This window comes from Chinchilla lanigera, unplaced genomic scaffold (assembly GCF_000276665.1).
Source record: "Chinchilla lanigera isolate Chin_1 unplaced genomic scaffold, ChiLan1.0 scaffold00131, whole genome shotgun sequence".
In the NCBI taxonomy this organism is placed as follows: Eukaryota; Metazoa; Chordata; class Mammalia; order Rodentia; family Chinchillidae; genus Chinchilla; species Chinchilla lanigera.
The window spans coordinates 1,325,613-1,346,946 of record NW_004955532.1 but is presented as its reverse complement, the minus strand read 5'-3'; the positions used below and the strand labels follow the sequence as shown (position 1 = coordinate 1,346,946).

The 21,334-nt window shown below is 42.5% G+C and overlaps 1 protein-coding gene across 2 annotated transcripts in view; it reads left to right on the top strand.

Moving 5' to 3' along the window:
- The window catches only part of Rhoa (ras homolog family member A), a 46,633-nt gene that overhangs the window by 507 nt on the left and 24,792 nt on the right, over window positions 1–21,334 (top strand). The window contains exon 2 of one of the 2 annotated variants that reach the window (XM_005410198.2): window positions 5,697–5,772. The exons of the other annotated variant lie outside the window; for it this stretch is intronic. The gene's annotated coding sequence lies outside the window, so the exon portion shown is untranslated. The remainder of the gene's footprint in view (window positions 1–5,696; window positions 5,773–21,334) is intronic. 2 annotated transcript variants of the gene reach the window in all.

The following is a 21,334-nucleotide window of genomic DNA, read 5'->3' as shown; positions in this document are numbered from 1 at the left end:
CCCTCGGCCGCGCCGGCGGGGCGGGGGCTCCGGGCCTCCGCTGGCGCGCGCGCTGTCCGACCGGGGACGGGGCGAAACTCTGCACAACTCCATTTTGCCTTTTGCGTTTGGGTGGAACGCGGATTGCCGTCTCGTACAGGTTGAAGATAGTTATGCTTTGGGTAGATTTCCTTTTTTTGCGGCACTGTTCTTGGAGGTTGTGTAAGTAAAAGATTGTGTTGCAATTTTTAGGGTTAGAACCCTGTTGGGTGGAGGTAGCTTTCCAGTTGAAAAAACATTTTTTCATGACTTGGTGTTCTGTGTAAATAGTTGCAGTTCTATTTAGTCCTTAATTAGGGATCGCTTAAACATCTATCCTTCTCTGCTAATTGTCTTCGTGAAAGTTACAGGTCGCCTTCATGAAGTTGCATTATTTGCACTCAAATTGTTTCAGTTTTTTGAAAAAATGTTTAGTACTTTATAGCGGAAAATTGGTATCTTTTCTGCCCCAGAGTTGGTTCCATTTGTGTTTTTTGAGGGGTGGAGGGATCTTTTAGAGATAGGGTTTCACTGGCGGTGGCTGGCCTTGAACTCACTTTGTGGCCCTGGCTTGGGCAGTGATCCTCCTGCCTCAGCCTCCCGAATGCTGGGATCACAGACGTGCGCCACCAGGCCCGGCCACTTGTGCCTTTTTAGTAGCCCTCATTTAAACATTTTTAACTCTTCCGATTTGTGTTTTTTGTTGTTTTTAGTCCTTTGAAATAAACGTTTTTTGGAGGTATGTAGTCAGATTATATTTTCTGCCGGATCTGAAGAAGAAAAGTACAAAAACAAACAAAATTATAAGATAATATATGTGGTGAGAATTTTCCAACCTTTTAGTGTTACTCGCCAGTGTTCAGTGTGAACCATGGTAGGTTCTTGTCACTTCCAATGTGGCTAGATTGGAGATGAGGTACTGTTTTGAGCACTTGACAGAAGTAGCATTAATTGAACTGAAAATGCAGGACTATTATATTTTTCAAGACAGGGCCTTGCTAATTTGCCTGTGCTTGCCTGGAGCTCACCGTCCTCCTGGCTCAGCCTCTTGAGAAGCTGGGATTACAGGCTTGTACCACTAGGCCTGGCCCACGACTAGTTCTTCATTGTAAAGAATGATTTATTGAAGAGTCTTTTTTTTTTTGTAAGTTATCACGATATTGCTTGTGTAGTAAACGGTGCAAAAGGTGGGGAACCCAAAGGCTGGCTCTCAGAACGTCTCTACCACTGGGCTATGAACCTCCAGCCCTGGAACTTCCTTTGAGTCAAAGAGCTAGGTTTCAAGTTTCCATTTAAGTGAAAATCTTTCTTGGAAGGAAAAAGACAATATGAATAAGGCTATCAACTGATTTCTTCGAAAACCTAGAATTTAAGTTCTAAAAGAAATCTTTAGGACTTAGAGACCAACTCCATTTGCAGGTATGTGACTGAGTTCCAGAGACTTCAACAAATTTCCCAGGAGTGTATGTGCAGTCCAGAGGAGACCAGAACTACTTTCTGTAAAGTGTTCTTCATGTAGTCCCCAACAGCGGGCTTAGAGTCAGCTAAAGTTCAGACATTCTGTTTATCTAGTGTTCTCCCCTTTTATATCTTGCCCATTGTGCATAGGTTGAGAGAGTGTGAGGAATCTACTTGCTGAACGAATTTCACTTCTTTAGCTCTCACGGCACACCTCTTTCTGTGGCTGCACAGTCCTGCTGTAGTCATTTGGGGGAGAGAGAGAATGTGCTGGCCTTGCTGGCCTAGTCCTGGCTTCAAGTATTTGGATCTTTGTGAGAGACCGTCCTGACCCATGGGGAGGCCCAGAGTCCCTGCGCCACGGGCAGTGTATTTAGGTTTGTTGAGAATGTTTTGAGGCACCTGTGTGGGCCCTTTTGACTTGATTTAGGTTGAAATGAGTGGGAGACTGCCTGTGTCATGTAAAGAGTGGCCTGTGCACATGTGTGTGGTAGTGCACATGTTGTTTGCTGTTCATTCCTTTGAAGTTTGTCCTCGTCATATGCGGTATAACTCATTAGGAGAGTAAACACCAGTAGATCAGAATAAAAGGGGCTACGGTATAGCTCAGTGGTAGAGCACTCTAGGTTCAATCCTCAGTTCTACCAAAAATAAAAAAGAAAATGAAAGTACGGAAGTGTTTTGTGCCCCCCCCATAAGTATCTGTTCAGTAGAATTCAGGTTTCATGTGCCTGCATGTAAATATAACTATTGAATTTATGCAGGGTACCTGCTCTACCACTGAGCTACATCCCACTTCTTTTTTTTAGACAGGGTCTTGCTATGTAGTTCAGGCTGGCCTTGACCTTGCAGCAATCCTCCTGCCTCAGCTTCCTGAGTGCTGGGATTACAGGTGTGTGCCACTATGCCCCAGCTCATCCCCACCTTTATGACTAACTATGTTTTAAACTAGTTAATGGTTAGGGATATATGTCTCACATATTTTGTTCTGTTGGAACAGATTCACTGTTAAGTATTTGTGACACTAATAAATTAAATTTCTAAGACATTTTGAAGTTAGTAATTACTGTAAAATCCCTATTTCAGATGTTTCTATTTCAAACTGGGTGTGGTGGCACAGGCCTGTAATCCCAACATTTAGGTGGCAGGCGGATCACTGAAAGTTCGAGCCCAGCCAGGGCCACAAAGAGACCCTGTCTCCAAAAAAAAAAAAAGTTTCCATTTCAAGTGACTCATTTGTAATCTGTGGTGCTGTAGTATTAAATGCCGGCCTGTACACTCATAATTATGATAGTCATGTGATTGAAAATTTCTCCTTGTGGGTGTTGGTCTCTATTTACTGGTGCAGGCTGAAATGAATTTTAAATGCGTTTTCATAGTAAATAATAAAAATAAATACACTGTTATATCGCAACTAGTATGCAGTTTATACCAAACTGAGCTTGATTTTTTATGAGGGTGGGTAAACTGTATGTTTAAATATATTTATGATGGTATCTGAAACTCACAGGAAACGAGAACATAAGTACAGTAGTACTGTAGTCTGTGAGACAAGTTTGGAGTGGCATGAAAGGGTGGGAGGTAAAAGTTTAGGGAAGTGGGGGCGGGCAGATCCTGTAGTGTGTTAAGGACATCCGACATTACTTGGGTTTGCCTCAGGCAGCAGTACTGGCTGCTGCTGCTGCTGCTGCTTTACTACTGCTCCCCGCCCCCCAGTACTGGGGATTGAACTCAGTACTTAGTAAAGACATTGAGCTACATCCCCCGCCCTTTAAAATTTTGAGACAAAGTCTCAATAAGTGAATAAATTGCCCAAGTAGGGCTGAATTTATCATAATTGAGCTGGGATTATAGGTGTACGCCATCATGCCCAGCCTGGGGCAGGTGGTGGAGGCATAGGGGTGCTGAGACAGTCAGTCTCCCTGCACCATCCAGGCCGCCCTTGCTTGAGTTGGTAATCGTGCTCCAGCCTTCCGCATGCTGGGATTACAGGTGTACGTCACTGCACCTGGCTCATTGGTTCTGTTTTGAGATGAGAGGTCATTAGGTTTCTTTCTAGGAAGAGAGTGACATGAACTGATTTATTTATTTTAAAGTATAGACTAGCTGGGCGTGGTGGTGCACGCCTGTAATTGGGAGGCTGAGGCAGGAGGATCGTTGCGAGTTCGAGACCAGCCTGGGCTACAAAGTGAGCTCAAGGCCAACCTGAACTGCATAGTGAGACCCTGTCTCAAAAAGACAAAAAAAAAAAAAGTACAAGCTAGGCACAGGGCCATATGACTGTAATCTCAAACTTTTTTGTTTTTTTTCTTGAGACAGGGTCTTGTGTAGCTTGGGCTGACCTTGAACCTGTGGCAATCCTCCTGCCTCTGGGATTATAGGCATGCACCACCTTGCCATATAGAAATCTTTATAATAAAACAGTGGTGATAATTAACATATGTAGAATTTACTTGCGCCCCTCCCTTCTATACTGGGATTGACTCCTAGTCCCTTAGCATTGAGCTACATCCCCTAATTTTTAAAATTAATTAGTTTAATCTTTTGTGGTGCTAGGGTTGGAACTCAGGGCCTTCACACTGAGCTGTAATCCAAGCTGGCTATTTGTTTACTTATTAATTTATTTGTAGACAGGGCCTTTACTGTGTAGTTCAGGCGATCCTAGCACTACTATATATCCCAGGCTTGCCTGGGATTCTCAGTGATCCTTCTGCCTTGGCCTCCTGAGTGTTGGTATTATAGGCATGTGCTACCTTGCCTCAGCCTTTTTTTTTTTTTTTTTTTCCCCTGATTTGTAATCCTTTTTATTTTTTTAGTTTTATTTTGAAACAGAGCTCACTAAATTGCCCAGGAGTTGCCTTTGCAGCCCTCCTGCCTCAGCTTTGCAGGTGCTGGGGTTATAGGTATTTGCCAACACACCTGGCTTTTTTTGTTTTCCTTTCTTTTGAGATAAGGTCTCATTAAGTTGTCCTAGCTGGGCTTGAACTTGAGATCTTTCTGCCTCAGCCTCAGTAACTAGGATTATAGGTTGTGCTATCATGTCCTGCTCATTTATTTTTTAATAATTTTTTTAAAAAGGGCAACATTCAGTCATGCAAGGATATTGGTGATATTTGGAAGGTAAAATTGATTATGTAAGGGTGCCAATGTGATAAACTTCATGGTATGTCAATTAAAAGTTAAATAGTATCACTTGGGAGGCTGAGGCAGGAGGATCATTTGGAGTTCAAGACCAGCCTGGGCTGCAAAGTGAGCTCACAGCTGCCCTGAACTGCATAGCGAGACCCTGTCTCAAAAAGACAAAAAAAAAAAAAAAAAAAAAAAATTAAATAGTGAAAAAAATGTTAAATAGTGGCTGGAGATGGTTTCACATGTATCTGTAATGTTGACTACTCAAGAGGCTGAGGCAAGGGGGATGCTAAGTTCAAGGTCAGCCTGGGCAATTTAGCCTCCAAAAAAGGAATGAATTTTTGGAGATGCAGTTCTGGGATAGAGTTCTTGCCTAGCATTCTGATTTTTGAGGGTTGTGTTTTTTGTTTTTTTGGTTTTTTTTGGTCTTTTTGAGACAGGGTCTCACTGTGCAGTTTAGGCTGACCTTGAGCTCACTGTGTAGCTCAGGCTGGTCTTGAACTCTCAGTGATCCTCCTGCCTCAGCCTCCTGAGTGCTGTGATTATAGGCATGTGCCACCACGCCCGGCTTTGTTTTTTGAGAGAGGATCTCATTTGTAGCCCAGGATGGCTTCACACTCAGTAGTCCGGCTTTAGCTTCCCATGTGCTAGGGTTACAGACACATACCACCATGGTGAGCACTGTGTTCTTCCTGCATTAGCCTCCCAAATGTTGGGGTTACAGGCGTGTACCCCACACCTGGGCTTGTCTAGCATTTTTCTTTGTCTTTTTGGGAGGGTCTTGCTATGCAGTTCAGGCTGGCCTTGAGCTCACTTTGTAGCCCAGGCTGGTCTCAAACATGCAGCGATCCTCCTGCCTCAGCCTCCCACCTGAGCCTCCTGAATGCTGGGATTACAGACATGTGCCACCATTCCTGGCTGTCTAGCATTCTTGAGACCCTGGTTTCAATCTTTAGTAATGGGGAAAAAAATACTGTACTTTTTCCTCTCTCTGAATTCTTTAGGTAAGCCTGTTTATTTACAGCCTGTCTTTTGTTTTTTCCTTGTGAAGGGAATAGATATAATTTTTTATTTTTCTTATGTCTTTATAGCCTTTCATCTGAGAAGTTCAAGGTACTTTGTACAAGTTTGCTACACAGGCTGTGCGTTTTGCAGTACATTTGTAAGGTATGTAAATAGAAGTTTTCTTTTGCATTTTCCTTACCCTGTGGAAGAGATACTAGTTATATATATTCTGGGGAAATACTAGCTCGTTATAACCACTAATGACTTACTTGTCCACTGATCATGAAGGTTTTTAAAATTTTTCTTGTTTTGGTGCTAGGCTTTTTGTTACTGGTTTTTATTTTTTTGTTACTTTCTTTGATTTCGTTTTTGTTTTTTGTCTTTTTGAGACAGGGTCTCACTGTGCAGTTCAGGCTGGCCTTGAGCTCACTTTGTAGTCCAGGCTGGCCTCGAACTCACAGCGATCACCCCTGCCTCAGCCTCCTGAGTGCTGGGATTACAGGCATGCACCACAATGCCCAGCAGTTTTGTTTTTCTTGAGACAGTTTCTCCATGTAATTTGGGCTGCTCTTGAACTCACTGAGTAACCCAGGTTGGCCACAGATTCACAGGGGTCCTCCTACCTCTTAAGTGCTAAGATTACAGTGTACACCACCACACCTGGCTGTGGTACTGGGCTTTTTTTTGGGGGGTGGGGGAGGACAAGAGTCTCACCATGTAGTGCAGACTGGCCTTCACTTGTCCCAGCCTTCTGAGTGCTGGGATTACAAATGCCACCACACCCAGCCTCTAGGCTGGTCTTGAATTCACTATGTAACGCTGGCGCTCCTTGAAGTCTTCCTGCCTCAGCCTCCCAAAAGGGCTGGCATTTGGGCATGTGCTACCATGCCTGGCCCTTAATGGAGTTGTTGTTTTTTTTTCTCTCCAATCAGATTATATTGGTATGTTTTAGATACACATAATGATCACATTCATCATAGAGAATTTGTACCTGTGCATGATTTAATAAAGGAGATTTGTTTTTATTTCTTTGTTTTTTGAGACAGGGTCTCACTAGGTAGTGCAGGCTGTCCTTGAACTTGCTTGTGTAGCCCAGGCTGGCCTCAAACTCAGAGCAATCCTCCTGCCTTATCTGAGTGCTGACATTACAGGTGTATACCACCATGCCTGGCCAACAGTTCACTATTTGCTATAGATATGGTTAATTACCAATAGAGAATTAGGGTCAGGGGTCTTAATTAAAGAAGTTAGCAATGATGCTGGCTTGGGAGGTCTATGCAAGTACTCTTCAGATATTTAAAATTTTTTTTTGTGTGCCGGGAATCAAACTTAGGACCTTGCACTTGCGAGGCAGGCATTTGAGCCACTGAGCTAGATCCTAGCCCCAGTATATTTCTTTTTGCTGTGTTGGGAATGGAACCCAGGACCTTGCACATGGTAGGCAGTACTCTACCACTGAGTATACTTACAGGCCTCTTCATAGTTTTTTGGGGTTTTGTTGTTGTGGTGTTTTTGGTTTTTTTTGAGTCAGGATCTTGCTAAGTAGTACAGGCTGGCCCAGGACTGTGTAGGCCAGGCTGGCATTGAATTGGCAATCCTGCTTCAGCCTCCTAAATGCTGGGATTATAGGCATAAATTGTCAAGCTCTGCAACAAGGTGGATACATTTTAAGTACAGTAATACAGCTAGTAGAGTTCAGTGATAGAGTGCTTGCTTAGCATATGGAGTTCAATCTGTGTTATACCTTCTTTTTTTTCTTATTTATTTACTTTTTTTTAGGTGGGGCGGGGGGGGGCGGGACAGGGTCTTGCTATGTACTTAAGCCTGGCCTTGAACTAACTGTGTTGCCTAGGCTGGCCTTGATCTCATGGGTGATCCTCCTGCCTCAGCCTCCCGAGTGCTGGGATTACAGGTGTGTGCCACCACACCCAGCTTTTATTTTTGATTTTACAGTACTGAGGATTGAACCCAGGGCCTTGTACATACTAGATAAGTGCTGTACAACTGAAATACAACCCCACACTTTTGCTTTTTCAGACAGCCTGAGTTCCCCAGGCTGACCTTGAACTTGTCTCAGCCCCCTGGGTTGCTATGATTATAGGTGTGCCCCCTTTTTCTTTGAGATGGGATCATGAAATTACTGAGTTGTCCAGGTTTGACTTGAATTTGTGATGCTTCTGCCTCTGCCTCAGAGTGCTGGAATTACAGGCATGAACTACCAAGCCTGGCTGTCTTTCGGCTTTTTGAGATAGGGTCTCACTCTGTAGCCCAGGTTACCGTTGAACTTAGGGACCCTCCTGCCTGAGCCCTCCATGTAAAGCTCATGGGAGTGTGGCACAACACCTGGCTTACAGTTCAGTTTGATTGACAACGTTAAGTGTCCTGTGCTGGTGCCGTTCGGCTGCCTTTGCTTGCTCTTGGTTTGAGTGCACTCTGCATGTGAGGAGGTGCTCTGTTAGGGCACGAGTGTTCTCAGTGGATCAGGTGGGCTGCTTGGCAAGGGAGAAACCTTGCTGGTAGTGGCTTTTGGTGTGCTCTTGTTTCTGGAATGATCAGGGGAATGGTAAAGCCAGTTTGTTGTTTGTCATTATTCCTTCAACAAATGCACCTGTCTACCAGGAGCTCTTACGGAACACATCTGAAGAAAACAAAGAAAGGTCCCTGTCCATGTGAAGGGTTTGTTTTGTTTTTAGTTTGGGTCTCTCTATGCAGTTCAGGCTGGCTTTGAACTCGTTTTTCAGCCCAGGCTGGGCAAACTTGCAGCGATCCTCCTGCTTCAGCTTCAAGTGCTGGGATTATGGATATGTGCCACCATACCCAGCTCATTTGGAGATTTTCATTCAGAAAGGATTGGTCATAGACAAGTAAGGAACCGATTCACCTATAATCCAAAAAAGGATTGAGGGGCCAGAGTCCAGAGGTGAAGCAAGAAAAGTAGAGGGAGAGGGGTTATAGAGACAGAAACCAGAACTTGTAGAGGTGGACAGTTTAGAGCTCACGAAGTTCACTGGTAAGTCATTGAAGATTGTTTGGTTTTATTTTATTTTGAGACAGGGTCTTGCTGTGTAGTTTAGGCTGGCCTCAAACTTGTGAGGACCCTCCTGCCTCAGACTTCCCAGTGCTGGGATTATAGGCGTGTACCACAACACCCGGCTTGAAGGGTTTTTATAATGGGAATGATGAAATGTAATTTGTATTTTGGTTGCCTTGTGTGGAATAGCCTATAGGAGACAGAAGTGGAAGTAGAAGATCTATTTAGAAATGCTTGAAATCTAGTGACAGATGATAGTGGCTTAGACAAGAAAGGTATAAGTGGGGGGGGTTCACTCATGATAGTATTGAAAGGAGTGCTAATAGTCTTTGCTGAAAAATTGAAAGAGGGGGCTGGGGTTTTAGCTCAGTGGCACAGCACTTGCCTGGCAAGCATGAGGTCTTGAGTTCGATTCCCGGTACCAGAAAAAAAAACAGAAAATGGAAGATGTGACTTGTTAAGGCCTTAATCTGTGGCCAAAGATAGTCCCATGGAATGCTGGGCACAGGACAGCTAGTGTCCCACCACTGGATATATTGCTTTGCTCTTTTTTTGTTTTGTTTTTTTCTTCTGGTACTAGGAATCTAACTCACGACCGTGCACTTGCCAGGCAGGCACTGTGCTGCTGAGCTAAATCCCCAGCCCCTTGTTGCTTTGCTCTTGTGTAAGGATTAAAGTACTTCTCCAGGCAGCTCACCACTAATGCATTTGGATGGTCTAGTTACATTGGAGGCCTTTCATATGAAAGGGCAGACTTTCAAAGTTATTGTTTGAATTGTTCATTTTTACATTAGTGCATTTTTATTTTTATTTTATTTTATTTTTTTTGTTTTTCTCTGGTACTGGGAACGGAACTCACGACCTTGCGCTTGCCAGGCAGGCACTTTGCCGCTGAGCTAAATCTCCAGCCCCATTAGTGCATTTTTAAAAAGCAAAGTAAGGTTGTACTTTAGCTCTGTAAATTTTATTTTTTTTTCCTACGGTACCGGGAATTGAACTCACAACCTTGCGCTTGCCAGGCAGGCGCTGTGCCACTGAGCTAAATCCCCAGCCCCAAGCTCTGTAAATTTGTTTAAACTAGATGCTTTACTTGGGCTAGAAATTGCAAAGGCAGTTGCGCTGTACCAAGAGCAAGAGGTCTCCCTGTCTCTGTCTCTGTCTCTGTCTTGGTATTGGGGGTTGAACCCAGGGTCTTTGTTTTTATGAGACAAGGTCTTGCTGAGTTGCTCAAGCTGTGCTTGAACTTCCTATCCTCCTGCCTCAGCCTCCCAGAATGCTGAGATTGCAGGCATGAGCCACCATATCTGGATGAGGTATGTCTCTTTAAGTAGATAACTGCTGTTAGTCTGAGGACTTGGATCTGTTAAGTGAATAGAAAAACATCTATTTCATAGAAGTTTTAGATGAAATATATGAAGATAACAGTGCTCAGTTTTCTCCTTGGTAGAAACACTTGTTCTAACTAGTACATGAGAAATTCTGAAGGATATTTTTCTTTCAGTGTGTCAGTGCAGAGGTATTTATGTAGATTGTTTTCCTTAAGAGTGACAAATAAAAGATTTTATTGGTAGCAGATTGAAAGTTGACTTTTTTTCCCCATTACTAGGGATTGAACCCAGGGCCATTCCACTTCACCTTTTTATATTTACTTTGAGATAGGATCTTGCTAAGTTGCCCAGGCGAGGCTCTAACTTTCCATCTTCCTGCCTCAGCCTCCTGACAAGTTTCTTTTCTGTTGCATTTGTTTTTGTTATGTGATTTGGCAACTTTGTTGGGAATACAGTATATTGTGTTTTGAATTTTTATGGAAACGTTCTTTTCTGGATGACATCTTGTTTAATTTTTCTAATTATTCAAAAGGAAGCTGTTTGTCTTTTTAAACACAGGCCTTCATCTTTCATTATACACGTTACAGTTTGTAGTAACTAAGAATCACACTTACTTTGCAAGAGTTTTTGAGACAGGTTTTTGTTCTCTTGCCCAGGCTAGTCTAGAACTTCTCAGTTCAAGCCATTCTTCTGCCTCAGGACTGTAGGCATGTGCCAGTGGGCCTGGCTGGAAGAGAGTTTTTTTGGGTAGGGGAGTATCACCTTAAAAACTTAGAGGAATGGTGCAGGGCTTATTAGTGGGTCTTGGGTGCCTAAGAATAAGTGGCTTCTAAACTTGACTGTCCCCAAGATTGTAACCAGATGGCCAATTCGAATCTCCTTAGTTACGTTTTTTAAAAATTAACCTCAGTGGGCTGTGGGGATAGTGGCATTTATTTTAGTTTCACCTGTTCAAAACTAAGATAGGGAAGATCCTTTGAATCCATTTCATGTCCAGAGCCACATCCCTGTCTCAAAGGAAAAATGACTGCATTTGTGAAGGTATGATTTGCTTACAGTGAAATGCACTCATTCTAAATGTGTTACATGTTTATCTCTATAATCTGCACTTAAGATAAAGAACATTTCCTTGAGAGGCTATGAGGTTTTGTGAGTTTTGTTTTTGTTTGGTGCTGGCGATTAAACGCAGAGCCTCACCCACATCACTAAGCTATACTGTAGCCCTAAAGGTTTTTTCTTTTTTTAAATGTTTTTACTTCATTGTAGAAGTAAATAGAAACTTCAACATGTTACTTTGCATTGTGAATCGCTTCAAGGAAGATTTCATGTGTAGTGTTTCAAAATTATTTGACCATAAAATCCTTTTCAAATGATTATCTCTGTGAAATGCTCTTTAACAGAAGGACAAATGTTAGTCCATGAGTGTAAGATAGAAGTAACTTTGGGATAGAAGTAACTTTCATCATAATCCTGCCATAAAGAGAAATTTAAATAATGTTCTAAATACTGTAAATGGTAAGAAATCAGAGGGTTTTATATGCATTTCATGAAAAGTTTAATTAAATAGAAGAACTCCCTCAACTACCTAGTTATTATTTACATGGACTTATTCATTACTAGTTGATGGTAAATAATATAAAGTCTACCTCTGTATTGGAAATTGACTTTTTTTCTTTATATTATTGAGATACGGGTGAATTCCCCCCACCCTCGGTACCGGGAATCGAACTCATGACCTTGTGCTTGCCAGGCAGGCGCTGTGTCGCCGAGCTAAATCCCCAGCCCCACAGGTGAAATTTAATTGTTTCCTGAGAACCAGAGCTCAATGTATAATAAAGCGACACTCATTATTTCAGATATTTTACAGCAGTGATCGGTAGCAGACCAAACATACTGTGTAAGAACATGTATATTAAAGCCTTCTTGGAAGGAAGACAGTTCCATACTGATTTAAAGGAATAAATTAGTAAGTAAAAAAAAAAAACAGATTGACATAGAGAAAGAAGACTCTTAGAGTGGTTATATCAGATCAAGTTTTCTGGTGAGGTACCTTGGAAGAGAAGAGCAAACAGAAATAATACTGAAAAAAGAAGAAAAGAGACTAATGTAATGAAAAATACAAAGGAAATTTCTGCTGGGAGAAATTCTTTCTTAATTTAGTTAGCAGTGAAGAATGCAAGGGACAGAAAAATCAGTGTGCTTTGGCAGTTACAAGTCATCAGGTAAGATATGATTAGGACTCTAATCCTACTGAAGATTTTTTTCAACTTCTTTTAATTAAAAAAATTAAGTGCAGCCAGGTGTGGTGGCATAAACCTTTAATACCAGCACTTGGGAGGCTGAACTGGGCATGGGTTTGCCTGCCTGTAATCCCAGCATCCAGGGAGTTGAGGCAGGAGGATTGCTTTGACTTCAAGAGCAGCCTGACCTATGCAGTGAGACCTTGTCTCAAGAAACCAGCCAACCCCCCAAAAGTTAAAGAACAGGTTGGGAGTGGTCAGTGGAAGAGCTCTTGCCTAGCATACGTAAGGTCCTGGGCTCAGTCCCCAGTACCACCAAACAATAAAAATAAGATAAATAAGTGCACTTGGTAAAAATAAAATTTTACAGTAAGGCTTGGTTTTTTAATTTTAATTTTTATTTTATTTTATTTTTTTTTTAATTTTTTTTCCGGTACTAGGAATCAAACTCACAACCTCACGCTTGCCAGGCAGGCGCTGTACCGCTGAGCTAAATCCCCAGCCCCAAGGCTTGGTTTTTTTTGAAACAGTATATAGTTCAGGCCGGCCTTGGACTCACTGTGTAGCCCATACTGGCCTCAAACTCATGGTGATCCTCCTGCTTCAGCCTCTTGAATGCTGAGATGATCCGGACTACTGCACCACCACGCCCGTCAAAGTTTACAACCCATTCATATTCATTCTCTGTCTCTTTTTTTTTTTTTTGGTACTAGGAATCGAACTCAGGACCTTGCGCTTGCCAGGCAGGCGCTTGTGCCACTGAGCTATATCCTTGGCCCTCTCTGTCTCTGTTCTTGCCTCCCTTCCTCTCTCCGACCTCTTTCTCTGATAGTATTATTTCCGTTGGAGCTTTAAAATTCATAGCTATAATTTTTTTTTTTTGAACTAGGAATCGAACTCAGGACCTCATGCTTGCCAAACAGGTGCCATGCCACTAAGCTATACCCCTGGATTTGAAGCGTTAACATTTTTATAGCAAGAGGGCAGATGCTTTTTGTATATGGGGCATAATGCAGAAAAGGTGGAATACGAGAGGATGCCACTTAGGTCCTCAGAAAAGCACTGTGTGCTTCCAGAGACATTGCCTGTGTGCACGTATTGTTTTCCTTTCTGTATCATCTGTAACATGCTGCCCTTGATGCCTTTTATGCTTTTCACTTAACAGTAGATCTTTATGATTGTTTGGAAAGATATTTAAGTATATACTATGGCAAATTGGGTAGCAGTTCCTGAATAAATAAACAGAATTGCGTTATTACCCAGTAATTCCACTTCTGTGTTATTACCCCGGAAAATTGAAAGCAGGTACACAAAACAAAAACTTGGATATGAACATTCGTAATAGTACTGTTCATCCTGTCCATCAGGGGTGAGTGGATAAACAAAAGTGGTACAGATATATAATGGAGTATTACTATGTCACAGCTGTATATGCCTGTAATCCCAGCTGCTGGGGAGGCTGAAGGAAGAGGCTTGACCTGGGCAATGTAGTGAGACCCTGTCTCAAAAAAATTTTCAGAAAGTATGGGGAGTCAGATGTGGTGGCACACACTTGTAATCTCAGCACGCAGAAGGCTGAAGCAGGAGGATTGCTGTGAGTTTGAGGCCAGCGTTGGCTACAAAATGAGTTTAAGGCCAGCCTGAACTGCATAGCAAGATCCTGTCTCAAAAAGACAAAAACAAACAGGCAAACAAAAGCACTGGACCATACTGTAGTTTGATGCTTTGTGGGTTCAGTCCCCAGTACAAGAGGGGAAAGATTAAGTATAGGTTTTTTGTTTCTGAAACAAGGTTTTACTGGTTCAGATTGGTCTTGAACTCACTGTGTAGTGTGGGACAGACTCAAACTTGGGGAGATCCTCACACCTCTAAAAATGAAGTCCTGCCAGGCATGGTGGTACTGTCTTTAATTTCCAGCACTTGGGAGGCCGAGGCAGGAGGATTGCTGTGAGTTTGAGACCAGCCTAAACTACATAGCAAGACCCTGTCTCAGAAAACAAAACAAGTAGCCAGGCATGGTAGCGCACGCCTGTAATACCAGCACTTGGGAGGCTGAAGCAGGATTGTTGTGAGTTTGAGGCCAGCCTGGGCTACAAAGTGAGCTCAAGGACAGCCTGAATTACTTGTAGCAAGTAGTAAGACCTTGTCTGAAAAAGACAAAAAAAAAAAAGAAAACAAAACAAAAAAGTCCTGACACATCCTACAGCCTGGATGAACCTTGGAAGCATCATATGATGCAAAAGAAGACACATTAATGGCCACATGCTATATGTAATACCTAGAATAGGTAAATCTACAGAAGAAGCATATTTATAGTTATCAGATATTGGGGGGAGGGATGACTAAGGAGCTCAATGAGCACAGAATTTCTTTTGTGGAGATGAAAATGCTTTGGAGCAAGATATAATGATAGTTGGTGAACATTTTAATTAATTAATTAATTAATCATCTTTTTGAGACAGGGCCTCGCTATGCAGTTCAGGCTGGCGTTGAGCTTACTCTGTAGCTCCGGCTGGTCTTGAACTTGCAACAATCCTCCTGCCTCAGCCTCCCAAGTGCTGGGATTACAGGAGCGTACTACCACACCTGGCTTGGCCAACATTTTTAATATGCTAAGTGGATTATACACTTTAAGAAGGTTGACATGATGCCAGGCATGGTGACACAAGCCTATAATCCCAATGCTTTATGTAATGTCAACACTTGGCAGGCTGGGGCAGGAAGATCACAAATTCTGGACTACATTGTGAGTTCAAGGCCACAATGAGAAATACTGTCTCCAAAAACAGTTGACTTGACATGTGACTTTCACATTAATGCTAACAAATCTAAATGTAGATGTTCACCCTGAAAATTTTGTAAGTGGATTCAGGTGAATCCCTCAGTTCTTTAGTTTTTTTAAAAAGCTAGTAGATCCTTGAGAGGAGGCCCTGCCTGCAGTGAGGGCATTAGGTAGCTTGTTGGGGCTATCTCATAGTTACTCCTTCCCTGTAACACTGTCCTGCAGATAAGCATTGATTTAGAGGCAGTGCTAGTAGGGAATTGGGCTGTTTAAAGCCAAATCCTAATGATGTGCATCCTTCTGATGTTATCCTTAGAACGTTTGCTTTTTGTTTTGTTTTGCTGCTAGGAATCAAATCCAGGGCTTTGCACATATAAGATAAACACTCTCCAGTAGGGCATTTGTACTGAAACATAATTTGAATACAGGGATTTTTGTCAGGAGTGGTGGCGCATGCCTGTAATCCCAGCACTCAGGAGACTGAGGCAGGAGGATCGTGGCGAGTTCGAGCCAACCTGGGCTACAAAGTGAGCTCAAGGCCAGCCTGAACCTGCATAGTGAGACCCTGTCTCAAAAAGACCCCATCTGAAAAAAAGACCCCATCTCAAAAAGACACTCTACCCCCGAAAAAAAATACATACCCTTTGAATTAGTGAAGCATGAAGTCTTCTGTTCATTTTCTGTATCTATCTCGTGGTACTGGAGATGGAACCCAGAACTTCCTGTGTGCTCCTGAAGTGCTCTACCACTAGCTACAGCTCCAGTGCTCTATTCAATTTATTTATTTGTTTGTTTGTACTGGGAATTGAAGTTGGGACCTTGAACTTGCCAGGCAGGTGTGGTTCCACTGTTAATTTTAGTTGTATGGAATTGGAAGGTGTTGGAGATAGGAAGAAAGTTTATATATTTTTTTCAAACAGGTTATTTGAACAAAATTGTATTCTAGTTTTGTTCCTTTTACATCTGCCTGGGGAAAAATACTGTAGTGTTTTGACGTGTATTTTCAGTTTTATAATGCTGATAGCCTTCCCTCAAGAGGATGTGCTGCAGGGCATCTTTTAGCTTTCATAGGTTACGTGTGTGTTCAGGTTAGGGGAAGAAAGGCTCTTGTAGAGAAAAATTGCAGCTTTAAACCACTGAAATAGTATTAATGAGTTCTGAGTAATTGAAGATTGTGGGTTGTGTCCTCAAGGCTTTTTTTTTTTTTTTTTTTTTTTTTTTAAGACAGCATCTTGCAAGTTGGGCCTGGTGGCACTTGTCTATAATTCCAGCATTTGGGACACTGAGGCAAGAGTATTGTTGTAAGTTTGAGGCCAGCCGGGGCTACATAGTTCGAGGCCATTCTGAAATACACTAGCAAGAATGACCCTGTCTACAAACAAACAAAATTGAGACAAGATCTTGTTATGTTGCCTGGGCTGGCCTTGAACTTGTGATCCCCACCTCATCCTCCAGAGTAACTGGGATTATAAGCATGTACCACTGTGTTTATCTTTTTTAAACCTTTTAGGGTAGGGCATTGAGACACAAATTCACTGCATAGTCAGGCTGGCCCTGAACTCACTATGTAGCCTAGCCTGGCCTTGACCTCACTGTGATCTTCCTGCCTCAGCCACCTGAGTGCTGGGATTACGGGAGTGCGCCACCATGCCCAAATGTCATCGTTTTCTGCTTTACATTGCCTAGGCTCTGAGCTTTCTTTGCAATGACTGAGGGTTTTCCTCTAAAAAGATTTTTGAGTTAGCCCCTGGGAAATTCGTTGCCCTGCTTTAGAACTGTATGGCTAGCACCCCCTTAAGCAATACCAGGCCCCATTTTTTGAGACAGTTTTGCCGCATAGTCCAGGCTAGTCCTGAACTCCCGGTGTAGGCCAGGTAGGCCTTGGCTTCCTGAATTCAGGGATTAGCCCCCAGCCTCCAGCACTGGTGATTGAGACTGAGACCTTTGCCCTGAGCTGCATCCCCAGCTCTTTATTTTGTGGCAAGATCTTGCTAAGTTGCTCGTTTGGGCTCTAACTTGTAGTCCTCCTGCTTCCGTTTCCCCCGTTGCTGGGATTACAGGTGTGGGTTACTGCACCAGTTTATTTCTTCCATTTAACCACATTTTTTTCTAAACCGTTGTGAACTAACCTATTGGCCTTTTAGACTTACAGAATTACCTAAAATAAGAGCATTGAAATTTAGGGAGAGAATCTGTGTGTATGTATATTTTATTTTTGGTTTTCTGAGACGAAGTCTCACAGTGTATTCCAGGCTACAGTGGCCTCAGCCTCCTGAGTGTTGCGATTGTAGGAGTGTGAGCCCCCACGCCCAGTGAGGATCTGAATTTTAGCACTTCCTGTTACAGATCATTGAAGCTTATATTGACATGTGGAATTCCTATAATTCTGTGACCAGTTTTTTGTTTGTTTTTTAAGAGATTACTGTTTTCCTAAATTGCCCAGGCTGGGCACTTTGGGATTCTGATGCCTCAGTCTGCTGAGAGCTGAGACTGTAGGTTTGCAAGTGTAAGCAGATGTGCCCACCCTGGAGGGTCAGTTCTTAGTGTCCTAATAAAACAGTGTCCTAAATGGTAGCCTCACCACTGTGGTGTACTGCTGATCTTGCTTTAAAAATTTGCTTTAAAAAATCTGTGTATTCACAGATTGATTATATAAAGTTTCTTTGCTTCTGGAAATTTGTTAACAATTTGTTATTTGAACACATAACTTTTTTTTTTTTTTAAAGTCTTTGTTTGAGACAAGGTATGCAGTTCTTTGTTTGAGACAAGGTCTCAGTATGCAGTTCAGGCTGGCCTTGAGCTCACTTTGTAGCTCAGGCTGGTCTTGAACTCACCATGATCGTCCTGCCTCAGCCTCCCGAGTGCTGGGATTACAGGCGTTCGCCACCATGCCTAGCTGAATGTACAGCTATTATGTGCTAGTACCTGTGCCTGTCTGACAACAGTGAATAAAACAAATAATGTTCTTATGTTAGTGGATTTTGGCAGAAAGAAACCTGGGAAGGGCAGGATGAGTGAGGCAGAGAGAAATGTGAAGTATGAGGAGGGCACTTGAGGGGTCTAAGGGGGGCACTGAGAAGGCTTTGACCTAGGGAATTAGCCCTGAGCAGGCAGTTACTGAGTGGTGGAAATGCTGATGGGGTTTAATCAGGGAAGAGGAAAGAAGGAAAAATAATGGTTAGTATGTTGAGTTTTAGGATACTTTAATTGTTTTTCCCAAGGACAGATATGCTTTGGGATTTATCATTATCTTATCTCCAGTATGACTGTAGTCAGATTTCAACCAAGATTTTTTTTGTGTTGGCTTGCATTAACAGTACTACTTCTTAGCCAGGTTATGAGCTTGGCACTTGGGAGGCTGAGGCAAGAGGGTCACTGCAAGTTTGAGGCCACCCTGGGCTACATAGTGAGTTCAAGGCCAGCCTGAACTACATAGTGAGAACTTGTCTTCCAAAAAAAAAAAACCAAAGGCTTTTTAAATAAGGAGGGCAAACCCGTGTGGTGGCTGGTGTGGCAACGCTAGCCTATAATCCCAGCACTCGTGGAGACTGACGTAGGAGTATTGCCATGAGTTGGAGGCCAGCTTGGACTGCATAGTAAGTTCAAGGCCTGCCTGAAGTACATGGCAAGACCTTGCCTTAAAAAGCTAAAGAAATAATAATGCGGGTAAGGGGTTGAAGGGAGGAAGAAGGGTAGAGGAATGGGGAAAAAAAACAAGTTATACCATGTACAGGTACAAATTCCCTATAATTAATACTACCATTATGTGGATCTAAAAAGTACCAATGAAGCTCCTTTTTTTGGTACCAGGAATCAAACTCAGGACCTTGTGCTTGCCAGGCAGGCATGGTGGTGCTGAGCTATCTCCCTGGCCCCAATAAAGCTAATTTTAAAAAATAAAAATAAAATATTGAATCAGAGGTGGTGGCTCATGCCTGTAATCCCAGCATAGGAGAGGCTGAGACAGGATTGCTGAGAGTTGAGCCCAGCCTGGGCTACAGAGTGAGTTCAAGTCAAGGTGAGCCTGCACTGTATAGTAAGTCCCTGTCTCAAAAACAAAACAACACAAAGTAGAGAGAGAGAGAGAGTGTGTGCGTGTGTATGAAAACATTATACTTGAGCTAAGGATTTCAGAACTACAATTCAAAGAGTTCTGAAAACTAAACATTCATTTGATGGCAAACCCAGACCTGAACTGATGAGTGCTTGTTCATTAGTCTTTTTTCTACTTAGTGTGAATATTCATTTATTTTACTTGAAAACTATTAATCCACTGAGTGTTGCATGATATTTGAGACTTCTTCCGTATTACCTTTTTAGAAGCTCAAAAATACTACGTTTAGAAACATCTGATTGTAAGCCTTTTAGATGACTTGGGGGACTGTAATTCTGCAGCTCTTTTTTAAAGGAAAGAAGAGGATAAGCTGATGATAGATAGGATGCGCACTTTGGGAAAAATGATTATTTAGTGGACCAGTAAAAGTTTGCATTTTAGGAAAAATACTGGTCAGGATAGGTTCTGGACAGTTGGAATTTGAAAGAGGTTGCCATTTTTCCAAAGTAAGAACTAAATACGAGAATCATTCATTGAGTACTTACAACTCTGATGGCTGTATAACACATAATCTGTACACCACACCTGTTTAGAAGGGACAGTATCATCACTTGATAACAGGGCTGAAACAGACTTTCTGGAAAGCTTGGAGCTGAGTGAAAGTGGGGACTCACTCTCAGAACAGCTGGTTAACCACTGTGGTGAACTGCCTGCTTGTTACTCTGTTGCTGCCTATAACTAAAATAACCCTCCACTGAAACTTTTGCAGTGAGTAGGAACATTTGGTGATGGTAGTTACGTTCTGGATGCTGGTGGTAGAGCAGATCAGCTCTTCAGACATGTCAGCTGACCCCTTCTAGAATCTGTCTGGAATCGGGTTGTAATGCTCATGATTACGTCTTTGTCCCAGGACGGTAAACAAATGTCGTGACCGTGTAAGATACAGCAACAGTGCTGCACAATTACCGGACCGTTCCCTATTGCTTAGGAACTCTTTAATTGAATACAAGAAAGGAATGCTATAGGAAAAGTATTGTTAGATTGGGAAAAGTTTCACTTTAGGAAAAACACCACTAAATTCAGATAGCCTTGATTATGTTCTACGTTATGGAAAAAAGTGTTTTCAATCTTCAGTATTAGTTGTTACAAGTTTTTTGTTTTTTGGTTTTGGTTTTGGTTTTTTTCCGGTACCGGGAATCAAACTCATGACTTCTTGCTTGCCAGGCAGGCACTGTGCCGCTGAGCTAAATCCCCAGCCCCTACAATTTTTTTTTTAATCTTATGTAATCTCTTCATCATGGTAAAAACAAAAACAAAACAAACAAACAAAAAAAACCCTGCTCTATATAGTATTCCAAGGGCTGTGCGTGATGGCACGCACCTCTAATCCCAGCACTTTGGGAGGCTGAGGCAGGAGGATCACAAGTTTGAGCACAGCTTGGCAAGACTCTGACTCAAAATTTAAAAAAAAAAAGATGGGAAGATGATATAGCTCAATGGTAGAGCGCTTGCCTGATAGGTGAGAGGCCTTGGATTCTATCCCCATTCCCACCAGCACCACCACACAAAAAAATTTAAGATGTAACTCTGTGAAGTTTCTGGGTTTAGTCCCCAGTACTGCAGACAGACAAAACCTCACAATCCAAGGGTGCTGATCTTCTCAAGGCTTTCCCCAGACCTGAGGTGATGAGGTAGGTACTCAGTTACTCTCTTCCCCTCTTTTGGGGATTGGTCCCTGAGCCTTTGCATTAAATGACATCCCCAACCCTTGTTTTATTTTCTATTTTGAGATAGTCTAGCTACATTCCCTGGGCTAGCTTGACGTTTTGGTCTTCCTACCTCAGCCTCCCAAGTTCTGAGATTCCAGGCCTGAGCCTCCATACCTGGCTGACCACCATGCAGACTAGAGTTTTCAGTGCTGTGGCTTGTTACTGGGTCTTGGCTGGAAAGAAGTACTGCAGCTTCTGACTTGAATAGTGAGAAGGCCAATCATAGAAGAAAGGGAAGCAACAAAGGAAGTGAGTTAGATGGGTAATGTCTATTGTAAGTTGAGCTGTTTTTTTTTTTTTTGAGACAAAGTCTTGCTATGTAGTTCATCTTGGCTCTGAATAGTATAGCCCAGACTGGCCTCAAACTCACAGCAATCCTCCTGCCTCTGCGTCCCAAGTGCTGGGATTACAGGTGTGGGCCACCATGCCTGGCTAGTAATTTGAGCTTTTGAAAGTTTCCTTTCAAAAAGTGAAAATAAGGGCTGGGGATTTAGCTCAGCGGCACAGCGCCTGCCTGGCA